The sequence below is a fragment of the Telopea speciosissima genome, chromosome 6 (assembly GCF_018873765.1).
Source record: "Telopea speciosissima isolate NSW1024214 ecotype Mountain lineage chromosome 6, Tspe_v1, whole genome shotgun sequence".
Classification (NCBI taxonomy): Eukaryota; Viridiplantae; Streptophyta; class Magnoliopsida; order Proteales; family Proteaceae; genus Telopea; species Telopea speciosissima.
In genome coordinates this window covers 8989505-9015306 of record NC_057921.1, presented here as the reverse complement: position 1 = coordinate 9015306, position 25802 = coordinate 8989505, and the positions used below count along the sequence as shown (strand labels likewise).

Sequence of the window (25802 nt, the reverse complement as noted above, 5' to 3'; positions counted from 1 at the left end):
AATAGATTAAAACCCATTCTTGGGTCAAATAAGTTAAATGGGTCAATTAGACTAAATGGCTCAACCCATTGGTCCTAATAGAAAAAGAAGCCTATTAGAGAGTGGGGTCCATATGATATGGGAACACAAGTCCCTCACACGTTTCCCAAGGTAAGTGGGACCAGCAATAAAATATTTCACAAACAACTAAAATGGCCTAGGCGGTTCTAAACTTAACCCGCACTTCGAGGACCTCAAAGGGAAGGGTAAACAAACAAAACAAGGGACTAGGAACTTACTTCTCAGTTATCATGGTTCGTCCCCCATGACCCTGAATAGCTCTGCCACAACAATGCCAAGTTCATCACTGAACGAAGTGTCCAACTGAGGCGACGGACCAAGGTGCTCTCTCTGAAATTCTTCGCTTCTCGGGCTGGTATTTGGAGGATAGTCGACAAAGTCGCCATCGACGAATTTCCCCCACTGCCGGTTGAGAAATCTTTCCTCCACAGGCAAACCCGTACTGTGGCCAATGATTTTATAGCTGGGTTTGACCATCATCGAGAACAGGTCACCAGCATACATGGCAGCAATATCTACACGTCACGAGAAAGAAATAATAATTAATTATGATCTCGGATGTGGGTATAACATGACTGGTTTTCTCCGACAACTCAATGGGTGTATCGTGGGAAGAGGTAACCAAGCCCGCACCAGGGATACATGTATTGGGGGTTGTAGTAGCACTAACCTGCCTTAGTTGTGATGATAGGTGACTAATAAATAAAATAGACTGCACCTCATGTAGGACTCATTGGGTTGTACTTGCATGTGCATGCATGGTTTATATTTCATTTACGGGCTCAGTGGAGCTCACACTCTTGTATATTCTCTTTTAGTTGATTTTGCAGGTACGGGTTTGCCAATGGGTGAGGAAGCTGTCGATGGAGTTATAGATCTTCCTCATCTCGTTGCTTAGCGATGATTTTGTTATTATTTAAGTTTCTTTCTTTCAAGAAGTGTATTACCAAGATAATGTACTTATTGGACATAAATAGATATGTATATGGTATAACATAGGTATTTGGGATTGTATTATTGATGATATACATCATCTGTGGGTAGTCTGATCTTCCGTTGCACTCTGATGTTCTTTTACTATCTTTTTACCCTCATTGTGTGGTTTGTGACGTGTAAGTACTACTTCTTGATCCTTGGGGATTGGCAGATGTCATAGGATATCCGGTCACTTGCCTAAATCCTCCCAGGGGGTGGTTTGGGGTGTGACACAACATGTCTGTATGTTTGCCTAGCATGGTAGTTTAGGATTTTCCCATCATTTCTATCATGTATTTAAATTTATACTAACTTAGTAGTCAAAGCTGGATCAACATATGTCATCATCCATCTTCTTAAATTTATGAGTGTGTTGCTAGCATGCATGTGATTTTGTATGTTTTTTACTTACTTAATACATCAACCTAGGGTAGAAGTGTGGTTTTTACAGGGTGGACCAAGGTGCCTAACACCTAACTCATACTGCAGCTTGACACGAACCCTAACCTTTGGGTTAGACTAATTCACATTGAAGTCACTTTTTGTTTATTTTTAATAATGGTCATTGACCCTAAACTAGGTGGCGACTCTTTATCAAATTAAAGACCCTTACAACCACTTTTTTCCAAGAGAGAAGAGGGAGGCTTACTGAAACCCTTTGTCCTCACAATCACTCCAATGTTTGCAGTGCTTCTACCAAGTGTGAAGGATATATTTAATAGGAAGCAGTTTTCTGTCCAGGAGTATGGCCTATGCTAGCACTCCCATGATTCAATCTCTCTCCTCCTCAAAACAAAGGGGCATATGTGTCTTTTCATATGGGGGAGACAGATAGACTCATGGGAGTGCTGGCGTAGGCCACACTCCTGAACAAAGTTCTTTTTCCTGCATTTAATATATCTTATTGTTTTGTTAGTTGGACTTCCAACTTTTTTTCTAGGATATAATGGTTGTGTCTAATCCCTAGCCCGGAAGGTCTTGTCTATGACATGTAAGATAGAGTCATAATCTACTCCTTGGTTTTTGAACCTAGTTGTTTTTGAAACCTTGTGTAACAAATGTCTTCTTTTGAAACCTGATTTTGAGTAATCTTGTAATCTTCTCTATTTATTTTTGGGAAATTATCAACGCCACCCCCTGAGTTATCTTGTTATTTCAATGGAACCACACTAAGTATCAAAATATCAAATTTGGCCCAAAAAATAATGGGGTCAACTGAATGTAATGCAAATGACTAAACCACCCTGTACACTTAAACATAAATACCTAGCCCCACTGCCCTTTCTTACCGTTGGAGTTCAAACTTATGAAGGAAATAGGGTACCCGAGCTCCATCTTCCATCTTTGCAACCAACACACCGGAGAACCTGCAACCAAACCGACAAAAACAACGCACGCATGAAACCACCCATACGCTGATCCACGACCATGAAGCCTTCCTCTCTTGAGTCTAGGACCTTGACACATCAATGCTTTCAACTCCCAAGCTAGAATGTATCAGCAATGGTGAAACCTTTTGAAACCATGTTTGCTGTTGCATGAAATTCCTTCTAATCGACTAAATTATTTCCAACTATTTGAATGTCATTAATAAACCAAACATAAGCATTTTCCTTCTTTAATGGGATCTATTTAAATAGTAGAGCTTGAGAGAACATGACCTCCACTCCTCCATTTGCATTTTAATATCCCATCCATCTATCTCTCTCTGCTTTTTTTATAAAACCTGTACATCTTTCTGTTTCTCCTCCTCAAAGTTGGAACTGGGTAGTGAACCTCTCCAATTCCTTTCATCTTAACCTATTTTTAAATCAATGACAATGACACTAATGTTATTTGAGCTCTTCTGTCCCAGCGCAAGGCAAGTGAGTAACGCAACTGCAAGAGAGCATCTCGATTGGTTCATTTGTTCTGTCCCAATATCTTTATCCGAAGTTTCCACATTGAGGATTCTGGCCACAGTAGAGGAGGAACCTTCCGTGTGGAGGCACTTGCGAGCCACTTCACAAGCCAAATCATTTGAGAGGACATCCCACAAGCCATCACTTACAAGAATCAAACACTCATCTTCAGGGGTACTTTCTGTGATTGGTAACTCTGGTTCTGAGATTACTATCGGTTTTAGGTACTTTACACCCTTCCCCATGTGGGTAGCAGATCTGAACTTATTAGGAAAAGAATATATTAGAGCAGAAAGAATAGTCAAACATTAGTTGGTAATTTTATACAAATAGCAACATTTGGTGCGTAATCATAATCAAAGTTTTTATCTTATGAATGTTTCTCATGTAGTCAATCTATTGCATAGACTTCTTAACTGCCCAATATTGGCTAGTTTGGGCTTGGCATGTGTGAGTTCACATTGCAAATCTCTCCCCTTTCATTGGCTGCTACCACTGTCGTTAAAAGGTAGGGCTTTCAACATTGAATGCCACTTCTTTCTGGCATAGTCCAAGCCAACCTAGCAGTGACCAGTTGCAAAGATGTGTGCAGAGGTGAGAGATGGCCAACGGTGACTAGTTGCAGAGATGGAAAGTCTTCTTCGTTCGACTGAGGAAGAAGAAGACTAGGTTTAGTTGTTTTTAAGGGAAAGGGAAAATAGTCTTTTAAAAAAATCTAACTTGCTGACATCACTAATTAACAGTTAAAAGGCTAACCCATTAGTTTTTGGGCCAAATTTGATATTTTGGTACTTAGTAGGGTTGCATTAAAATAACAGGATAACTCAGGGGGTGGCACTGGTAATTTGTCTTTATTTTTTGGAGAAAGTTCTTTTGGGGAGGGGGACACAAGGGCCACACCCAGACATAGTGGGTGCGATATGACTGCCCCTGGCCCCATGAAAGGCAGGAATTCTGCACCCAAGAGGCCAGCATGCTCTCATTGGCTGTGGGGCACTCATGGCCCATGCACTCCCCCGCAGAATATTGTCTACCTTATTATTTCCAATTCTGACTAGAAAGCGGTCAAACTAGTCCATCATTACTACCGGTTCATCGGGTTTGGGCTTTTTTAAAACCATGGCCTTTTTGGGTAGGAAAAATGGGACTTAACTCCTCTCAGGTTCCCTGTCCGGTCAGGTTCATAGGTTCCTCTCATAGGGGACTGGAAATGACGATCTCACTCCCTGTCCGAACACACTACCAGGGTGGGGTGAGGTCTATGAGAGGAACCTACGAACCTGACCGGGTAGGGAACCTGAGAGGAGAAAAATTCAGAAAAATGACCATTGTTTGAAAGAAGGAAATCCAAGTAAAACGAAGGGGGTTTCAGGTTTAAATCTTTCCTCGGAGAGTCACAGAAGAAGAGAAGAATGGCGAGGTCGACAACCAAGGACGCTCAAGCCCTCATTCAGTCCCTTCGTTCTGCTTATGCTGCCACCCCAACGAATCTTAAGGTTTCTCTCTCTCTCTCTCTCTCTCTCTCTCTCTCATGTATAAGGAAGTCATAATCGGAAAGCTAAACTTTCAGTGTTTTTGTAGATCATCGATCTCTACGTGATTTTTGCAATTTCTACAGCTCTGATTCAGGTATTTATTCCTATAACTGTCTCTCTTTGTATCTCTTTGAATCTGCAACATTGTAACACTAGTCAATTTATGGTGAAAATTTTGTTGCTTTCGGTTCTACTTCCTTTGTTTCCCTATTTAATCTTATATTCGGAATTCCAATTTAATCCCTTTAACAGTATCCATTCTCCGTGTACAACTTAATTTCAACTTGAAAAAAAGTGTGTTTAATTTCTTCCCCTTAGCTTTTTGGTCAGTCGGTTGTTGGACTCGTCATTTTTTCTTTAAGGTGACTTAATGCGGTTCCATGTGTCTGTGCGTGTGTCCCCCCTCCCACCCCTCCCCTTCTCCTTCTAGGTATGTGAATTTGAACCCCTACCCAGAATGCATTTCTTGTAATTACGCAACTCTGATGAAAGGAAATTGAACAAGTGGGCTTGGGAAGACGAAACCATAGTTTTTCAACTATTAGAGTTACCTATGAGTACTTGTAGTCACTATGTGGTACTGTGGTAATCCTTCTTATTTTAGTTGTTATTTATTCTCTAGTTTGGTTTTTGTAGGTAATGGGGATCTCCTCTAGAGATCTAGGATCGCACAATGAAGAGAGATTGAGTAGGCGGGCTGCTAACACATGTGATGATAAAGGGAAGGTGGTTTTAATATTTTATGTGGAGAGAGAGGGATTAATGGGGCAATCATGGGAGAGGAATTAATGGAGAGGGTAACGTGGAGGGAGAGAGATGGAGGGGGTAATGTGAGAGAGATTCATGAATGGAGAGAGAGAGAGATAATGGATGGAGAGAGGACTAATGTGGTAACATGGCTGGTGAATGAGAGGGGAAAGAAGGTGGTATGGATGGATGTGAGGGTGGCACTGTGGAGGTGAGGCCGCGGCTCTTCTAGGCCATGGTGGTGGTGGCTCTCTTCAAGGAGCAGAGGGGGTGGCACTCTTCTAGGCGCGGGTTGCTCTTTAAGGCTGCCGATGGGTGGCTCTTCAAGGCCAAGGAGGGGTGATCACAATAGGATCGATTGGAGCAAAGGCTGCACAGTATTTCTCTTCAAAATTCTCTATCAATTCCATTCCATGGTTAGGGATTTATAGCCCAAGAATTGATTACAAATATTGGTAAGAGTAGAAAATAAAATCTAGAAATAATAGGAATCCTTCCTAAAGTACTAAAACTTGCTACCCAAGTTGCATATCTCAAAGGATCCTAAGCACATAAGGAAACTAGTAAATAGGAAAGCCAATAATCCTACATACATATAGAAACTAATAAATTGGAAGGTAAATATTCTAAAATCTAAAGATATGCTAGGCCCCAATATCTTGTGCTCCAAGGAATGATGTGGCACCTAGGTGACGTGGCGAAGGCGTTGGGACGGTTGGCGCGCCCGTGTGAAACGCCTAAGCTCTTTGGGGTGATTGCGATCGTGGTCCACCCGATCGGCCATATCTGATGCTGCATCAATCCCTCCAGGTTTAGAAGAATTCGTCCCCGAATTCGCAGTACCATCATCGGAGGAATCACCATGGTAAGGGGTCAAATGTCGCACATTGAATACATCACAGGTGCGAATATGGGAAGGCAACTTCAAGCGGTAGGCGTTGTCATTGATATGCTCCAATACCTCCAAAGGTCCAATTTTCCTATCGCTGAGCTTGCCATAGGTACCGGCTGGTTGATGTTCAGGCAGCAAGTAAGCCCACACATAATCACCGGGCTCAAATAGAGTTTGTCGACGCCGCTGGTCGGCTGCTTGCTTGTAGGTAGTTGTACTGGTCACCAGCTTTCGGTGCACTTCGTCATGGATATGCCGCAACTGTGATGCAATTTCTTCAACCTGTACTAGTGGCTTATCCGGGAATGGGATTGGAGCTAGGTCCACTGTAGATGTAGGTTGTCGTCCATAAACAATCATGAAAGGACTAAGGCCGATGGAGCGGTTCATAGAGCTATTGAATGCAAATTCACCCAAAGATAATCGATGCTCCCAAGAGCGGGGGTTGTCATCAATCAAACTACGAAGCAAGTTTCCCAAAGAACGGTTGACAACTTCGATTTGACCATTAGTTTGAGGGTGAAAGACTGAACTGAACTGCAGGGCCGTCCCTATACTCTTCCATAATTGCCGCCAAAAGTGACTAAGGAACTTGGTGTCCCTATCAGAAGTAATGGTGTGGGCTAAGCCGTGCAGCTTATAGACTTCTCTAAAGAACAAATCTGCAATGCGAGATGCGTCCATCATCTTCCGACAAGGAATGAAATGTGCCATCTTAGAGAAATGGTCTACCACCACAAAAATAGAGTCCATGCCCTTTTGAGTCTTAGGTAACCCAAGAACGAAGTCCATGGAGATATCAGTCCACGATGCAGTAGGGATGGGCAAAGGCATGTATAAGCCTGCATTGGTGGATTGCCCCTTCGACGTCTGACAAATCTGGCACTGTTGCACAAAACGCTGCACATCCTTGGTAAGCTTAGGCTAAAAATAGAGAGAGCCCACCAATTGTAGAGTCTTGACTCTTCCAAAGTGTCCTTCATTGTGTAAGTCTGCAATCACTTTCAGGCAAAGGGAACAGTCGAGAATACACAGTCGATTTCTTTTGAATAGAAAACCATCATGGATGACAAAATCGGTAGTGACCCTTGCTTGCACATCCATCAACACCTTAGAAAAGTAAGGGTCACTCGTATAGAGATCCTGAAAAGTATCGAAGCCAAGGGTGGTGTTGTGCATGGTGGTAAGCAAACTCTTCTTTCTGCTAAGAGCATCCGCCACCTGATTTTGAACGCCAGCCTTGTGCTTGATATTGAAAGTGAATTCTTGAAGGAACTCTGCCCACTTTGCATGCCGAGAATTAAGCTTATGTTGTCCTACAAAATACTTCAACGCCTCATGATCAGTGTAAAGAACAAATTCCCAGTGGATCAAGTAAGACCACCAATGCTCTAGAGTGCGAAAAATCGCATAGAACTCTAAGTCATAAGTGTTGTAACGAAGCTTTGTGCCATTAAGCTTTGCACTAAAATAGGTGATAGGGCGACCACCTTGACTAAGAACTGTGCCAATACCTGTACCTGATGCATCACAATGAACCTCAAACACAAGGTCAAAGTTAGGTAGGGCTAAAACTGGCACTGAAATCAGCTGCTCCTTCAACTGTTCGAAGCTTTCCTGGGCTGCACTAGTCCACTCAAATACACCTTTCTTCATGCAAGCTATGAGTGGCATTGCAATGGAGCTGAAATGTGAGATAAATCTCCGATAAAAGGAAGCAAGTCCATGGAAGCTACGAACATCAAAGATGGAGGATGGAGTAGGCCAATCTCGGATGACTTTGATCTTGGCATCGTCAACTGTAATGCCATCACCAGAAACAATAAATCCCAAGAATAGGATTTTTGTTTGAAAGAAATAGCACTTCTCTGTAGCTGCAAACAGATGCTCTCTCCTCAGCACAGCGAGAATAGCGGTAAGATGCTACAAGTGCTCATCAGTAGATTTACTAAACACAAGTATATCATCAAAATACACTACAGAAAAATGGCCCAAAAACGGCTTCAAGATCTGTGTCATGAAACACAAGAATGTAGAAGGAGCATTGGATAAACCAAAGGGCATTACCATCCACTCAAACAAGCCGTCTCATGTCTTGAATGTAGTCTTCCACTCATCCCCTGGTCTAATCCCGATCTGATGATAACCACTCTTGAGATCTAACTTAGAGAAAATGGTAGAACCAGTAAGTTGGTCCAGTAGGTCATCAAGGCGTGGGATAGGAAAGCGATATTTAACAGCGATCTTATTAATCGCTCTACTATCCATACACATTCTTCAAGTGCCGTTCTTCTTTGGAACCAAGAGGGCCGGTACTGCACAAGGGCTAAGGCTTTCATGAATGAAGCCTTTGTTCAATAATTCCGTGACTTGCCGGTGTAGCTCTGCATGTTCAGCCGGACTCATCTGATAATGAGGCAAGTTGGGTAGTTGAGCTCCAGGGACCAAATCAATTTGGTGTTGGATATCTCTCATAGGGGGTAGACCCATGGGAAGGTCTTAAAACACATCATGAAATTTGGCCAGTAAAGGCTTGGCCTCTTCAGGTACAACATGTGAAGCACCATCACTTTCAGATTTATTAAGTAACATATACACAACATCCACATCTGTTATGGCACCCCGTAAGTCCCTCAATGTAAATAAATTAGAGGAGCCATATTCGGCTAGGGGGGACTTCAAGGACTCCTTGGATGGGGCTAGAACAATTTTTTTCCCATCATACATAAAAGAATAAGTGTTCTTATACCCATCATGCAAGGTCTTTCTATCAAACTACCAGGGGCGCCCAAGTAAGATGTGGCTGGCATCCATAGGCAATACATCGCACCAAATCTTGTATAAGTAAGTAGAGGCAATAGATAACGCAACTAGACGTTGTTTAGAAATAGTTACCTCAATACCTTTCTTCAACCAAGTCATCTTGTAAGGGGTAGGGTGCTCCTTCTGTTCGAGCTGTAATTTCTGGACCGCTTCTTCAGAAATAACGTTCTCATAGCACCCGGAATCAATGATCAATAGGCACACCTTTCCAGCTACGGTACAAGCCGAGTGGAATATGTTGTTGCAGAGCCAATGGTCATTAGATTCATGGCGGGGGGTGAGAAACACCTTCCTCATCATAAGGAAACTAGTAAATAGGAAAGCCAATAATGCTACATACATATAGAAACAAATAAATTGGAAGGTAAATATTCTAAAATCTAAAGATATGCTAGGCCCCAATATCTTGTGCTCCAAGGAATGATGTGGCACCTAGGTGATGTGGCGAAGGAGTTGGGAAGGTTGGCGCGCCCGTGTGGAATGACTAAGCTCTTTGGGGTGGTTGCGATCGTGGTCCACCCGATCGGCCATATCCGATGCTACATCAGTAGGGCTTTTATCTGTCTGAGTATTATGATACAGCGACATTGGATTCATTAGATATTCACAGTTATTGTCAACATTCATAGTTGTCAAAGTGCTAGGACAATCCAAGGCGTCGAGGTCCTTTCTAAGCGCTTAGGCTGCCGCTAGGAGGCACCTTGGCGACCTTAGTGTTCCAGTATTTTTTTTTTAAATGTATTAGCTATATTTACTACTAGTAGTATAACAAATTGCAATATTCATCAGAAAAACAAGAATTAAGAAGTAACTAAAGTAAGAACCAAGATGCCAAATTATAAAACATATTGCAATATTCATCAAAAAAACAAATCAATAAACTAAGACTATCACAACATATAATTATGAAACATAATTATAATTCATAAAGAAAAAAAGGGTTGTTAAAATATGTAAGCATTTATTATACTAACTTCTATGATGCCAAAATGAGTGCCTCTAGGTTCTCTACTATATTTATACTCTTGTCATAGTCAATACACAAATAAATTGTAAGAAGTAAGAACTAAGAATTAAAAGGTATATAAAGTAAGAAACAAGTTACCAAATTTAATGGAAAAGAAGTAATCTGGGGAGATCTTATTTTTGTATCATTCCAAAAATCTTCAATGAAAGAAAACATAAAATAATTCAAAATGCCAAATTTAAGTAATCTTTAAAGCTTAAACAGTCAAATACTTAGAGTGAAGGAAAGTAAACAAAAAAAAAAAAAAAGCACATCCAAATACAAATTGTTCAATTGTTGTTGTTGCTGCTGCTGCTGTTGCCCCTGCCCTACAAAAATCAGTTGGAGCTACTCTATCAACAGTTCTCCATGTGAAATCATCCTCAGGATGGACTAATTTATCATCTGATTGGCCAATCATCTACTCACTACTCTAATCCAACTCATCAAGCACCAATGGATTATAACTTTTGTGTTGTTCATTTTTTCTTGGAACATTGCTTAAAGATGGCAATTATATTGAATGTAGACGAGATCATTTAAACATTGATGCTTCAATCTATTTCTCTTCTTGGTGTGAATCTGAAGAACAATTAACAATATGAGGTTATCCACTCTTTAAGCCATTCTTCCATAAAACTATATAAACAACAAAACTAAAATTAACATCTACAAAAGGTACTTAGTACTGAAGTACTCTCAAACTCAAATGTGTTCCAATTAGAGGAGCAACAAAGGCCAAGTAAGCGTACTGCAATCTTCATAAGATTAGGAGTAGAACTTCTATGTTTTTGCAACCATGACTATAAATATATATGAGAGAAAAATGTAGATTAAATACAAATCAACATACAAACAATTAAAAAAATACTTACTAGGACTCAACCTTTCCCTTTGTCTAATTGCCATTTCCTTTGCAAAACTTCTATGACCTTCACTATAAGCACCAGACTGTTCAATGACGTTGTCTTGCAAAGTTGCATCGGCACCAACTTTGCAACAGCATCATTAAAGGCATCAATTACATTCTTCCAAATGTTATTTGGATCCATCTCAACAACCTTAAAGTACTTGCCTGGATTGAGGTAAAATACAGCAACATATTGTGGTCGCTCCATCTGACTCACCCAACGCCTATCAACAATCTCTATGACTTTCTCGCCTTTCTTTGTCTCTTCCATTGCAAGATATACTTTATGTAAAGCAGGCCTCTCATCACCATCTACTATCCTCAAGAGTTGAAGAAGTGGTAGTGATGCCCTTAGGAAATCTTGCACACCATTCTAGAATCTGGTAGCAAGCACTATCTCAGCCATTTTCTTCCCTGCCTTTGTCATGAAAACTTAAAACATTGCCAGTCATCAAACACAAACAATTGCCTCAAGGCATCCCTATACTTTAATAAGCTCTGAAGTGTCATGAATGAAGAGGAAAATCTGGTTACTTTGGCCCTCACTAAGTCTTCTCCATTTGTTTTGACCCTCGTAACTTCAAAAAGGCGAGTGTGACTATAGATAATCCTAGTTAATTTTCTTCCTTTCATTATAACAGCCTTATATCTTCTTAAATTACCTATCTTATCCAACAGAAGGTCTAGGAAATGGGCTGCACAAAGAGTCCAAAACAACCTGGTCTTTTTTTCCATCAATAACCTACCAACTGCAACATAGTTGGCTGCATTGTCAGTGACTATTTGAATCACATGCTCCTCTCCAATTTCTTCAACCTTACTACAAGTAGATGAAACACAACATATTAGCATCTTGAACTTGACTAGATGCATCCACAGACCCTAAGAAGAAAATCTCCTCTGGATAGTTGACAATTTATCAAGTGCCTTTCTCTCTAATTTGTCCAACCATCAGACATGATTGTGCATCCAATTTTTTTTTCAATAAGTTTAATATTTGATTTTTTATATCATCGATTTTCTCCTTCTCAAACTTCAATAGAGGCAGCCTAAATTCATGATATGAAGGGGGGCTTGATACCTAGCCTATATTGTCCAATGCTTCAACCATTTCCTCCAAGCTCCATAACTTCAATACATTGAATAGAACGTCGCTTTCATAAACCCACCTTGCAATGTAAAAACAAAGTTTTTGTCTTTCTTCTTCTAATCTTACACGTTTCTCCATCGTTGTTTGATAAGGATCCTTAGTTCGCCTCTCAGCAACCACATTTTTAGGAGTCTGTCTCACATGAGCATCCATGGGATCCCATACTAATGATTCTAACTAAATGATAGCTTTCTTTCTATCTTTCTTTTTTTTTTAATCTGTCCCAGATCTTGGGCCCCTCAGAAAAAAATAGCATCAAACTTTGTATGCCCTTCTACAAGTGAATCTCCTTCCTCTCCACCAACATCCATATATCATCAAAATTCTGTATCCTCTTTTTTCTCTTTCCATTATTTCTTCATTCATCTCTTTAGCAATCTTAGGAGTTGTATTTGTACAATTGGCTACATCTCCATAGCCATGATCCAAGTGTTGCTTCATTCTTTTGATCCCTTCCTTGAGATCTTTCCCACAAAGATTACACTTAACCAAATTCTTGTCATCCAAATTAGGCCAATACCCATACACCCAGGGTCATTAGATTTAACCTTCTTGTGCTTGGATCATAACCTGACCCCACAATACAGACATTTTCAGCACCACTACTACCACCACCATGATTGGCCATAGTAGATCAAGCTAGACAGAAGAACCAAAAGGAGACTAAAAATTGAATAATAATAATAAAAGAAAACCTTACTGGAATGGGTGCTTCCAGAAGTCAGATGTGCCGACGAAAAATGAATAGCTATAAAGGGTATGTAGCCGTTAGGTTTAGAGAATAAGAGATAAAATCAGGAAAAAAAAATGAAGAAAAAAAAAAACTTACCGGAATAAGAGAGGTGTCGCTGGAAGAAGTTACCGAAAGATGAAGTAATATCGTCGTCTAAGGCGCTGAAGAGTAGATGTGCTGCTGACAGTACTCAGTAGTCAGTAGGTTCTTCTCCTTCTCTTCAATTTTTCCTCTTCTTTCGATTTCTGAAACTAAAATGTGTGAATGTTAGGTTATTTTCATTTTTTTTTAAACCAGAATACCGGATTGTGCATACCCATTCTCCAACATGCATAACACTCCAATATCCACAGGCATACATCACATCCACAACACAAGATATATGTGCTTTGGCAGGTTGCCTACGTGTACAGAGTAATGCCCAATTGGGCTCAACATCCAATCAACACTCGGTTTTAACTGTAGCAACAGTCCAGGTCCTACACACTTGCTTCGGCCTGTGATAGTCACAGACGAGGATTACACACCCCGATGGTGTTTCAGTCAATACAATGACACAGGACACCCAACTTGCTTCAACTTGTGCTAGACACAAGCAAGGACAACAACCCTGGATTTTTATAGTCGTAGCTATGGGGATGTGTCAACACCCCGGTCCAGTTCTCCAATATTGGACCCCCAACAATAGTACAATAAAGTGGGCTTATACAATGCCCTAAATTACAAGCTCAATAGTCAATGAAAATTACCCCCAAAAAATAAAACCAATCTTGACTTAGGCAATTTCACAAACACCTAGCCTATGGTCAAGTTACATATAAAATGGGAAAATGCAAAGTGTGGATTACCTCCCCGACGTAATTCCATAACCGACTACTCTCCGTTGCTTAACCTACAGTCAAGTTACACATAAAATGGGAAAATGCAAAGTGTGGATTACCTCCCTGATGTAATTCCATAACCGACTGCTCTCCGATGCTTAGATGTTGACTTGTGTATGCTTCATTCACAAGTGCAATCTTCCACTTTCACCCAAACCCCATCTCCATCAAATCTAGGGCTTGGATTGCTTCTTCTTATGCAATCCCACAAATGAGCACCTCAATGTTGCCCAATGAACACACTCAATGTGTTCTCATCTCCCAAGTGTGCACATTCCACTCTCTCTCACTTTTCTTGTAAAAGTCTTTGTCTTCAATATAGTTTACCAATCATGCTGAATAATGTAAACCAGAATACCGTGGGGGTATTCTGGTCTTTTTGGGGTTTTATTATATGTTTTATGTATTGCTTAGCTAAGTCGGCTAAGCTAGGGTTTTTTTTGGTCATGAGGATGTAATCCTTAATACTATTAATAGATGGCTTGCTTGATCACATTGATCATTTAAGCATTCTCCCAATTTTCTATTTTGTTAACATGGCATTAGAGCCAACTTCTCTGATCTAGGTTTTCAAAACCCCATCCCCTCCATCATTTTTTCTTTTCCACCGTCTTCTACTCGATCTTCTCCTTTTCTCTTCTTTTTATCCTGTTGGAAAACACATTCCTCCATAAACTAATTTTGATGATAACAAACATTAAGATTAATACTAATATTCCAATCTTTAAGCAAGCTTCATAGTCAGACGTTGGAAGCATCAAGCATCCAGGAAAGACTTGATCAACGGAGCTCACAACAGAAGAGTTAAGGAAAAGAAGAAATTTGAAGATTGAGGAACATCTTCTAAAGGAAGCCAAGAATTAACAAGACAAAGACTCTCCAAGAAGATTCAAGTGCAATAGAACACATTTCACTACATGTGCATATCACATTGCACACACATTGCATTCACATGTAAGAGACCCTAGGAGGAACTCATTCCCATGCCCTAGACTCAAGAAACATGGCCATTAAAGTGTTAGACAAAAACCTATGAAGTCCCCAAGCAAGCTGGACCAAAAATCCCCTTGACAGACAATCAAAAAAATAGGATAATCATCGGTCGCGACTCGACACTGTCGTTGGTCGACCTGAATATAAAAAATACAGACTGTTTCCAGTGCCTGTCGGTTGCAACCGACAGATCTATCGTCGATCGACACTTGTAGGTCGATCCATAGGTCGACCGACAATCGACCTACAGCCCCAAACTTGGGCTTAACGGCTAGTTTTCAACGGCTAGTTTTTTGATGGTCGACCGACAACTTTATAGGTCGACCGACAGTCTAAAAAATATGACAGTTTTATATCCGTTGGAAAACAAACAAACTCCAACTTTTGGCTTTATAAAACACATCCAAACAAGGAACAAAATACATCTTTTTGATAGAAAAAGTGCATAGTACATTTGAGAAAGTACAAAAGTGAGAATTTGTCATTGAGCTAAATTATTCAATTCAAGCTCTTCAAAGAGATATTACCAAGCTCTTAACTCTCCACTCTCTCCAACTCATGCCATCAAGGAGAGTCATCTAGGAGACTCAAGGTGCATCACTCTCATTCATATCATTGAGCACCATCACTCAAAGGGTAAAAGTGTCACTACTCTTTGATAGGTATTTATACCAAACTTCTATTGTATTTACTTGTTTATGCTTTTGATTTGATAAAGCATTGTTGTATTAATCTAGACTGTACTTGGATTAGTACAAGGACCCTCTCATCCTTAAGAGATTGAAAGGATACTCTTGTCCTGGAACTAAGATTGTAAGGATCCTCTTATCCTGTTAAAAAGAGTTGTAAAGGTGTCATTTCCCCACCTATTGTATTGAAAGGGAAACACTAGTGGAATTCTCTCAAGGTTGAGAGGAGTGGATGTAGGCTAAGTTAGCCGAACCACTATAAATCTTGTGCCTCATTTACTTCTGCTTTTTATATTTAATATAAGTGTGCAACCAATCGAAAAAGAGACAAAATCCACTAGTGGTAACCTATTCACCCCCCTCTAGGTTACCCAACAATTGGTATCAGAGCGGGAGCTCAAAACTAAGACCATATTGTCTTTATATTGTGCTAAAAACGATCCATGGCATCATCATCATCTACACACCAAATTGAGGGGCTCAACACTTCTAGGCCACCATACTTTGATGGTGAAGGATTTGCCTACTGGAAGTGTAGGTTCAAAAATTATGTGTGTGCTCATGATATTGATGTATGGACTGTGATTGAGGAAGGTCCCTTCCAAATCACAAAAGAAGTTGGAGGAAGAATTATACCTAAGGAGAAATCCGAATGGACACCATCAGATAAAACACACATACAACAAAACTACAAAGCTATTGCATTCCTACAATGTGCTCTTAGTGAAAAAGAATTCAATAGAACTAGTATGTGTAACACAGCTAAGGAGATGTTTGATACTCTTGTGGTTACCTATGAAGGAACATCACAAGTTAAACAACTCAAGATTGACAAACTTGTTCATGAATATGAATTATTTAAAATGCTTGATGATGAAAGTATTTCTAACATGTTTACTAGGTTTACTAACATTGTTAACAAGTTGAAAAGCTTAGGAAAGGAATACACCAAAGCGGAGAATGTAAGGAAGATCTTGAGATCACTACCCTCCAAGTGGAGACCAATGGTGACCGCCATCAAACTAGCAAAAGATCTAGAGGTTCTACACATGGATGAATTGATGGGTATTCTGCAAACCCATGAAGTTAAACTCCTTGAAGATGATAAAGTCATAGAAGTAAAAGAACCAAGGAGAAAGTCCATCGCACTCAAGACCTCTTGCGAATCCGAAGAAGAAGAAAGCGATGAAGAGGATATAGAGAAAGAAATCTCTCTAATCACAAGGAAGTTCCAAAAATTCCTAAGAAAGAGAGGAGGAAGATTCTACAAAGGACAACCATCAAAAGAAAACAAAGGTAAAACATACACAAAGGAAAAACCTTTCAATACTAACAAGGACATTGTGTGTTATGAATGTAGAAAGCCCGAACACTTCAAAACCGAGTGCCCCAAGCTAAAAGGAAAGGAAAGCAGAAAGAAAAAGGCTTGCACCGCCGAGATATCATGGGATTCAAGTGATAGTGAAGAAGAAAATAATGAATCCGATGAAGAGACCGTCAACTTGGCACTAATGGCTCACAACAATGATGATGACGAGGTAAACTCTCCCTATCATAGCTCATTGTCAATTTGCAATGATGATTTAGAATATGAAGAACTTCAAGAGGCCTTTGAAGAACTTTATAATGTAAGTCTCCAAGAGGAAGCTTCTAAAAAGGCCTTAGAAAAAGAAGTAGCCAATCTTCTACACAAAATTGATGAGTTGACTTCACATGCACACAACCTAGAAGAAGAAAATAAGAATCTAACCTCCACATTGCACACCTTTACTAAGGGTCAAAAGACCTTAGATACATTATTAGGAAATCCACAAAAGGGACCTCAAAATAAAGAAGGTCTAGGCTATGATGGTAAAAGACCACATCAAGCCAAAGGAAAGGGAAAGATGAGAACTCCAAGATGGAGAAAATCAAACCAAGGCCAAACCTCACATCCCATTGTATGTGAAAAATGTCATTTACCCGGGCATGAAACTTGCATCGGTGCTTATATTGATGGTAAGGTGATATATAAAGAACCGGATACAAAAAGGAAGCATCATGCATTCTACTATACTTCTCAAAAGAGGACCAACAAACCTCAAAGAGAATTTGTGCCCCAACGGCCACAAAGACAATATCCCAAGCCTAAGCCATTTCAACCATATAGGCAAAATGCTTCATATATGCCATATGCACCCCAAAGACCTCAAAATCACTATAGATCAAACACATACACTAGGCCCTATGATCACCAAAGGGCCTACATCAACAATAAGTCTTACACATCACAAAATTACTATGTTCCATATAGACACTATGAATTTCAAGGGCCAAGAAGAACCCAAAGATCATATGGACATCGAAAACCTACACCTATCACACCTACAATACAAAGTCAAAATTCTAGAAGAGCTTGGATACCTAAGGGTATGATCGATCCTAACCTCAATGGACCCATGAGATTATGGGGACCAACATATAATTGATTGCTTTTATAGGTATGCTTGAAGAGCAATGAATCAATTGAATGGTATATTGATAGTGGATGCTCCAAGCATATGACGGCCAACCCCAATCTATTCACCAAGCTAAACAAGTACAATGGAGGAATGGTGACATTTGGGGACAATAGCAAAGGAAAAATCATTGGCATCGGTGAAATCATCATTGGAGGTACAATCATATCCAATGTATGCCTAGTTGACAATTTAAAGTATAATTTGCTTAGTGTGAGTCAACTATGTAACATAGGATATAGTGTCATTTTCAAAACCTCTCATTGCTTAGTAAAAAATTCAAATGATAAGACTATCTTGAAGGGAATTAGGAAAAATAATATCTATATCTGCTTATTGGATGAAGCAAATTCTAGTAATACATGTCTTGTGACAAATGATGTTGATCCCTACCTATGGCATAGAAAACTAGGACATGTTAATGTAAAAGTGATTAAGACCATTGCATCTAAGAATTTAGTTAGAAACTTACCCAAACTCAAATTTGGAAAAGACCATGTATGTGATGCTTGTCAAAGAGGAAAACAAACCAAGGTATCTCATAAATCAAAAAATGAAGTGTCTACCACTAGACCCTTAGAACTACTACACTTGGACTTGTTTGGACCTATTACTACACCTAGCCTAGGTGGTTCAAGATACACCTTTGTAATAGTTGATGATTTCTCTCGCTTCACATGGACTCTATTTTTAAAACATAAAGATGAAGCCTTTGATGAATTTGCATCTCTATGTAAGAGAATACAAAACCAAAAGGGATATCTCATAACAACCATTAGAAGTGATCATGGAGGAGAATTTGACAATCTCAATCAATTTGGGAGTTATTGCAGTAAACAAGGCATAACCCATAACTTCTCCGCTCCTAGAACACCTCAATCCAATGGGGTGGTTGAAAGAAAGAATAGATCACTCCAAGAGACCGCTAGAACAATGATAAATGAATACTCTCTTCCAAAATATTTTTGGGCCGAAGCGGTCAATACGGCTTGCTATGTGTTAAATCGTGTATTAATTAGACCTATATTACTCAAAACACCCTATGAACTCTATCATAATAAACTACCTAAAGTTGATTACTTTAAAGTGTTTGGGTGTATATGCTATATATTGAATACTAAGGATAACTTAGGAAAATTTGATGCTAAAGCCGATGATGGCATTTTCCTTGGATACTCTTCAAATAGTCGAGCCTATAGAGTCTTCAATAAGAAAAGCTTGATTATTGAAGAATCAATGAATATAAAATTTGATGAATCTCTTCCTAAAGATAGAAACAAGCCATTGGTTGATGATGATGATACACTTGTTGAGATTAGGGAGAACATAGAAAATTTCTCTCTAAGAGAACCCGAAGACCAACCAAAGGATCTACCCAAAGAGGTTAGACCTTGGAAAGACCATCCCTTGGATCATGTCATTGGAGACTTAGACAAAGGAATCCAAACTAGATCTAAAACTCAAGACATTTGCAACAATGTTGCTTTCATATCCAAAATTGAACCTAAAAACATAAAAGAAGCATTGGAAGATAGTGATTGGATAGTAGCTATGCAAGAAGAGCTCCATCAATTTGAAAGAAACAATGTTTGGGAGCTTGTCCCAAAACCCAAGAATCATTCTATTATAGGAGCCAAATGGGTGTTTAGAAACAAACTTGATGAAGATGGATCAATCATTAGAAACAAAGCTAGATTAGTTGCCAAAGGATATAATCAACAAGAAGGGATAGATTTTAATGAAACCTATGCACCGGTAGCAAGACTGGAATCTATTAGAATGCTACTTGCTTTTGCATGTCATAAAAATTTTAAGCTATGTCAAATGGATGTCAAAAGTGCTTTTTTAAATGGCTTTATCATGGAGGAAGTATATGTTGCACAACCTCCCGGATTTGAGGATACACAATATCCGGATCACGTCTTCAAACTTAACAAAGCTCTCTATGGACTCAAACAAGCTCCTAGAGCTTGGTATGAGAGATTGAGTGAATTCCTAATCCAAAGTGGATTTCAAATGGGTAAGGTTGATACAACCTTGTTTGTGAAACATAAAGGAAAAGACTCTATTATTGTGCAAATATATGTTGATGATATTATATTTGGATCCACCAATGAAAATCTTTGTGTTGAATTTAGCAAATGCATGAGTGATGAATTTGAAATGAGTTTGATGGGTGAACTTAATTTTTTCTTAGGACTTCAAATTAAGCAAACAAAAAATGGAATCTTTATATGTCAAACTAAATACACTAAAGAACTTCTCAAGAAATTTGATTTTGATGGACAAAAGTCATCTAGCACCCCCATGAGCACCTCTCTAAAGCTATCTAAAGATGAGGAAGGTACTCCCATAGACCCTACACGCTATAGAGGCATGATTGGCAGCCTTCTATATCTCACCGCTAGTAGGCCAGACATCATGTTTAGCGTGTGTGCTTGTGCTAGATTCCAAGCCAACCCAATGCAATCCCACTTTAGTGCCATTAAAAGGATCTTTAAATATCTTAAAGGTACTACAAATGTAGGATTATGGTACCCAATGAACCAAAATTTTGATTTAATAAGCTTTTCGGATGCCGACTTTGCAGGGTGCCATCTTGATCGCAAGAGTACAAGTGGCACATGTCACTTCTTAGGATCTTGCTTGGTTTCATGGTTTAGCAAGAAACAAAACTCTGTTGCTCTTTCCACTACTGAAGCCGAGTACATTGCGGTCGGTAGGTGTTGTGCCCAAGTCCTTTGGATGAGGCAAACTCTCATGGACTATGGGATACATTTTAGTTCATCTCCAATTAATTGCGACAATACAAGTGCAATCAATTTAAGCAAAAATCCCATTCTCCATTCAAGAGCCAAACATATTGATATTAGGCATCACTTTCTTAGAGACACAGTTCAAAAAGGGGAAATTGTTCTAAAATACATTGAAACTGAAAAACAACTTGCAGACATACTCACCAAGCCATTAAGTGAAGAGAGATTCTGCTATTTGAGGAGAGAACTCGGGATTTGCAACCCTTTTGAGTAAAGTGAAATCCTCAAAAAGTCCAAAAATCAGGTTGTTAGAGAATTCTGGGCTAAAATCCCATTAATCCCTGTTTTTGACCTGTCGGTCGATCGACAGACTCGTGTCGGTCGACCGACACGAAAAAATTTCGTTTTTAAACAAGAACCGAGAGGATTTTTTTCACTTCCCTCCTCTTTTGTTCGAGACCCCTCCTCTCCAAAACCCTTTTTCTCTGAACTCCAAGGCAAAACCCTGCAAAATCCCTTGAGATTTCACCAAATCCAAGCCCCAAATCACTCTTCCTACACAATCTACCCACTTCCAACCCAAAAATCTCTATTTCTCTCTATTCTCTAAAGCCCTAGGTTTCAAATGGCTCCAAAGCAAAGCAAGGGCAAGCAACCAAAGAAGAAAGCCAAAGTTGGAGAGAGCTCTGTAGCATATGACAAGTCTCTCTTCATCTCAGAAGAAGCCTCCATTCTCTAGGGAAGATTTGAGAAGAGAAAGGTTGACAAGGAAAGAACTGTAAGAGTTTCTCAATTTCTTGACTATGACATTGAAGAATATTTCAAATATTTGGGTTGGGAAAATACCTTAGTTTATGTTGATCCCTGCTATCCTGACCTTGCCAGACACTTTTACTGTAATCTGAGAACCCAAATAGTGGATGATAGGCTTGCCATCACATCCCTAGTAAAGGGTGTTCCCATCATGTTCACTTATGAAGATCTAGGAGAGATCATGGGAATTCCCACATTAGGAGATATGAGCTATCTTCCTCCCAAAGGGGATGCCAAAACCTTTATGAATGTTGATGAAATTTATGGTGCCATCATGAAAGACTATGTTGGGTTTGAATCAACTGTTAAAGCTATGAAACTTCATGAACTACCCAGGATGATCAGCTTCATTGTCAGCTACAACATCTTGCCCAAAGGAGGCCATAGAGACCAAGTCAATCCCTTTCAAGCCTACATTACTTGGTGTCTTGTCACTGCCAATCCTATCAATCTTCCATATGTGATTATGAAGACCATGGAATACTGTGCAGTACCTCATTATAGGGGAAACCTTCCATATGGCAGACTCATAACTGCCATCCTTAAGTTCCATGAAGTGGATCTCTCTGGGGAATCCATTGACCCCAAGATGATTGACATCGACTCATCCACCATCAAGAAGATGAAGCTGGGATTTGTTGCGGCTCCTCCCTCACACCAAGCCCGAAGGAAGCGAGCTACCCAACATGTCACAGGTGACGAAGCAGAGTCACAAGAAGAGGACGACAGTGAGGATGAAGACTATGTTGGTGAACCCTCGAGGGACTATGTCACCGGAGAAGAATTTTCAAGTTTTCGCCAACAACTTGACACCGCCAAGGGCTTTGATGATCACTTCACCTCTCTCCACAAAGATCAAGAAGAGATTCTTCGCATCCAACAGAGAACCAAGTGATCTTACGTCTCTCAATCGCATTTCTTTCCTCCTCCTCCATAGTAGAGATAGTTGACATCATATTAGCACTCTTGATCTGTACTGTTATGGCATACTTTTAAAACATGGAACTTCTATTTTGAAGCATGTGATGCTTTTAAAATTAACACTTTATTGGGCTTCATATTATTTGCTCTCTGTTCTTCTAACCATGCAGGAAGTCATTTTCTTAGAGGGAGCCACCCTAAGATTGTTTTTGCTTGTTCATGGTTACCAGCACTGGCTTAGGGGGAGCCACCCTAAGATTGTTTTTGCTTGTTCATGCTCTACACCTCCTTTTTGTGTTGACAAAAGGGGGAGAAGTTATTATGATTCAAATATTCATATTATGTGATAATGCATATTTATCTACATATTATGTGATAATGCATATTTATCTTTACCTTGAATTATGATTCAAATAATCATATGATGTATGATAATGCATATTCATCTTGAGTTACATGCCCACATGAATAATGCATATATTTATCTTGAATTGCATACATACATGAGTAATGCATATTTTGAATCACATGTTTGTCATCATCAAAAAGGGGGAGATTGTTGGAAAACACATTCCTCCATAAACTAATTTTGATGATAACAAACATTAAGATTAATACTAATATTCCAATCTTTAAGCAAGCTTCATAGTCAGACGTTGGAAGCATCAAGCATTCAGGAAAGACTTGATCAACGGAGCTCACAACAGAAGAGTTAAGGAAAAGAAGAAATTTGAAGATTGAGGAACATCTTCTAAAGGAAGCCAAGAATTAACAAGACAAAGACTCTCCAAGAAGATTCAAGTGCAATAGAACACATTTCACTACATGTGCATATCACATTGCACACACATTGCATTCACATGTAAGAGACCCTAGGAGGAACTCATTCCCATGCCCTAGACTCAAGAAACATGGCCATTAAAGTGTTAGACAAAAACCTATGAAGTCCCCAAGCAAGCTGGACCAAAAATCCCCTTGACAGACAATCAAAAAAATAGGATAACTGTCTGTCGGTCGACCTACAGACTCTGTCGGTCGACCTACAGAATATAAAAAAATATAGACCTGTTTCCAGTAGCCTGTCAGTTGCAACCGACAGATCTATCGGTCAACCGACACTTGTAGGTCGATCCATAGGTCGACCGACAATCGACCTACAGCCCCAAACTTAGGCTTAACGGCTAGTTTTTTGATGATCGACCGACAACTTTATAGGTCGACCGACAGTCTAAAAATATGACAGTTTTATATCCGTTGGAAAACAAACAAACTCCAACTTTTGGCTTTATAAAACACATCCAAACAAGGAACAAAATACATCTTTTTGATAGAAAAAGTGCATAGTACATTTGAGAAAGTACAAAAGTGAGAATTTGTCATTGAGCTAAATTATTCAATTCAATCTCTTCAAAGAGATATTACCAAGCTCTTAACTCTCCACTCTCTCCAACTCATGCCATCAAGGAGAGTCATCTAGGAGACTCAAGGTGCATCACTCTCATTCATATCATTGAGCACCATCACTCAAAGGGTAAAAGTGTCACTACTCTTTGATAGGTATTTATACCAAACTTCTATTGTATTTACTTGTTTATGCTTTTGATTTGATAAAGCATTGTTGTATTAATCTAGACTGTGCTTAGATTAGTACAAGGACCCTCTCATCCTTAAGAGATTGAAAGGATACTCTTGTCCTGGAACTAAGATTGTAAGGATCCTCTTATCCTGTTAAAAAAAGTTGTAAAGGTGTCATTTCCCCACCTATTGTATTGAAAGGGAAATACTAGTGGAATTCTCTCAAGGTTGAGAAGAGTGGATGTAGGCTAAGTTAGCCGAACCACTATAAATCTTGTGCCTCATTTACTTCTGCTTTTTATATTTAATATAAGTGTGCAACCAATCGAAAAAGAGGCAAAATTCACTAGTGGTAACCTATTCACCCCCCTCTAGGTTACCCAACATATCCTTGGTTCTCTTCCATCACTAGCGCAACACTAATGAGGTGATCACAAGATCTAGATGCTGCCCTCAATCTAACCTCTTCAACAGATGAGTTAATCACATATCAAGTTTGATAGCTGCTGCCGGCGTCTTTGTGATTTTTTTGAATTCTCTCCTCCTTAAAGTTTAACCTTTTTTTCTTATTGGAAGCCCATTTTCCCTATTGGAGATCCACCATAGCAATATTGGACAGCAACTATCACAGATTTTTCAAGTTATTTAAAGCCCATACTAATTATCGATCTCTCTTCAGGGTTTTGAAAAACCCTAACTCTTATCGATTTTTTATTTTTCTCTTCTCTGCTTGGCTGATCTTTGGAGATCTTATTCACACTACTTCATGGATCAATCGAAACTATTGGTGCTCCCTTCTACTGAAGTTTTTTCAGATTTCTAGCCTTCCACAACCTTGGATCGAATTCTGCCTATATTAATCAGGTTTTGCTGGTTTTTTTGGCTCTCGGCTGGTGCATTGTTTATGATATATGGCTGCTATGGATGGGTCTGATATTACATCTGCTACTTTTGATGTTTAAGGACATAATAAGCCTGAATATCTTCCTTATATATGCTTCAGCTATTAAGCTTGATGGGACAAATTATTTGATGTGGTCCCGTTCTACTTACTTAACTATTGCTGGCCGTGGCCTTACTAGGCATCTCCTTGGCACTTCTGCTGCACCCTCTGAACCTGGTCCTCTTCTTGCTCGATGGATGTCTAATGATGCTATGGTTATGGCTATTTGAAGCACTATATGCAGCCTGACCTCTCCAGCAATTATTTGTTATTGGACACTGCCCATCACATATGGAGTGCTGCCAAGGAGACCTATGGACAGGTAGGGAACGATGCCCAAGTGTATGAAATTCAAAAGAAAATTCATGACATTATACAAAAGGAGCTACCAGCTGTCTCTAAATATTATGCTGCCCTTAAAGGTCTTTGGCAGCAACTAGATCACTACTCTGCTTTTCAGCCTTCCACTACTACAGATATTGCGGCCTATAAGAAACATGTGGACAAAATTTGGGTCTATGACTTTCTGGCAGGTCTGAATATTAAGTATGATCCCATCGTCAGCAAGTTCTTAGTAGGGTTCCCTTCCTACCCTAGAGCATTCTTTTGCCTTGGTTCATACTAAAGAATCTCGTAGAGCTGCCATGCTTCATCAGCCTGTTGATAGGTCTGCCCTACAGGCTGGTTCTGCCCCTGCTACTCCTACTGATGCTTTCCCTACTGCTACTACTTTCACCAAGGAACCTGTTAAAAGTGAGCACTGCAATAAACTTTATCACAGTAAGACTACTTGCTGGAAATTACATGGGAAGCCAGCTGATTTTGAGGCCAAACGTGGTCATGCTAAAACTAAAAACAAAGCTAATCGCACTAAAAGTATAGCTCCAGCCTCCACTGCTGACAATGGTCTTTCCCAAGAGGAATTATAGGCTTTCAGGCATATGTTATAGTCTTCCACTGCCTCTACTACATCTCTTTCTGCTAGTTACTCTTCTCCATCA

At 39.6% G+C, this 25802-nt stretch overlaps 1 pseudogene; it reads left to right on the top strand.

Annotated features, from left to right (window-relative positions):
- The first annotated feature begins 4283 nt into the window (after positions 1–4283).
- Positions 4284–25802, top strand: part of LOC122663954 — a 69320-nt pseudogene continuing 47801 nt past the window's right edge.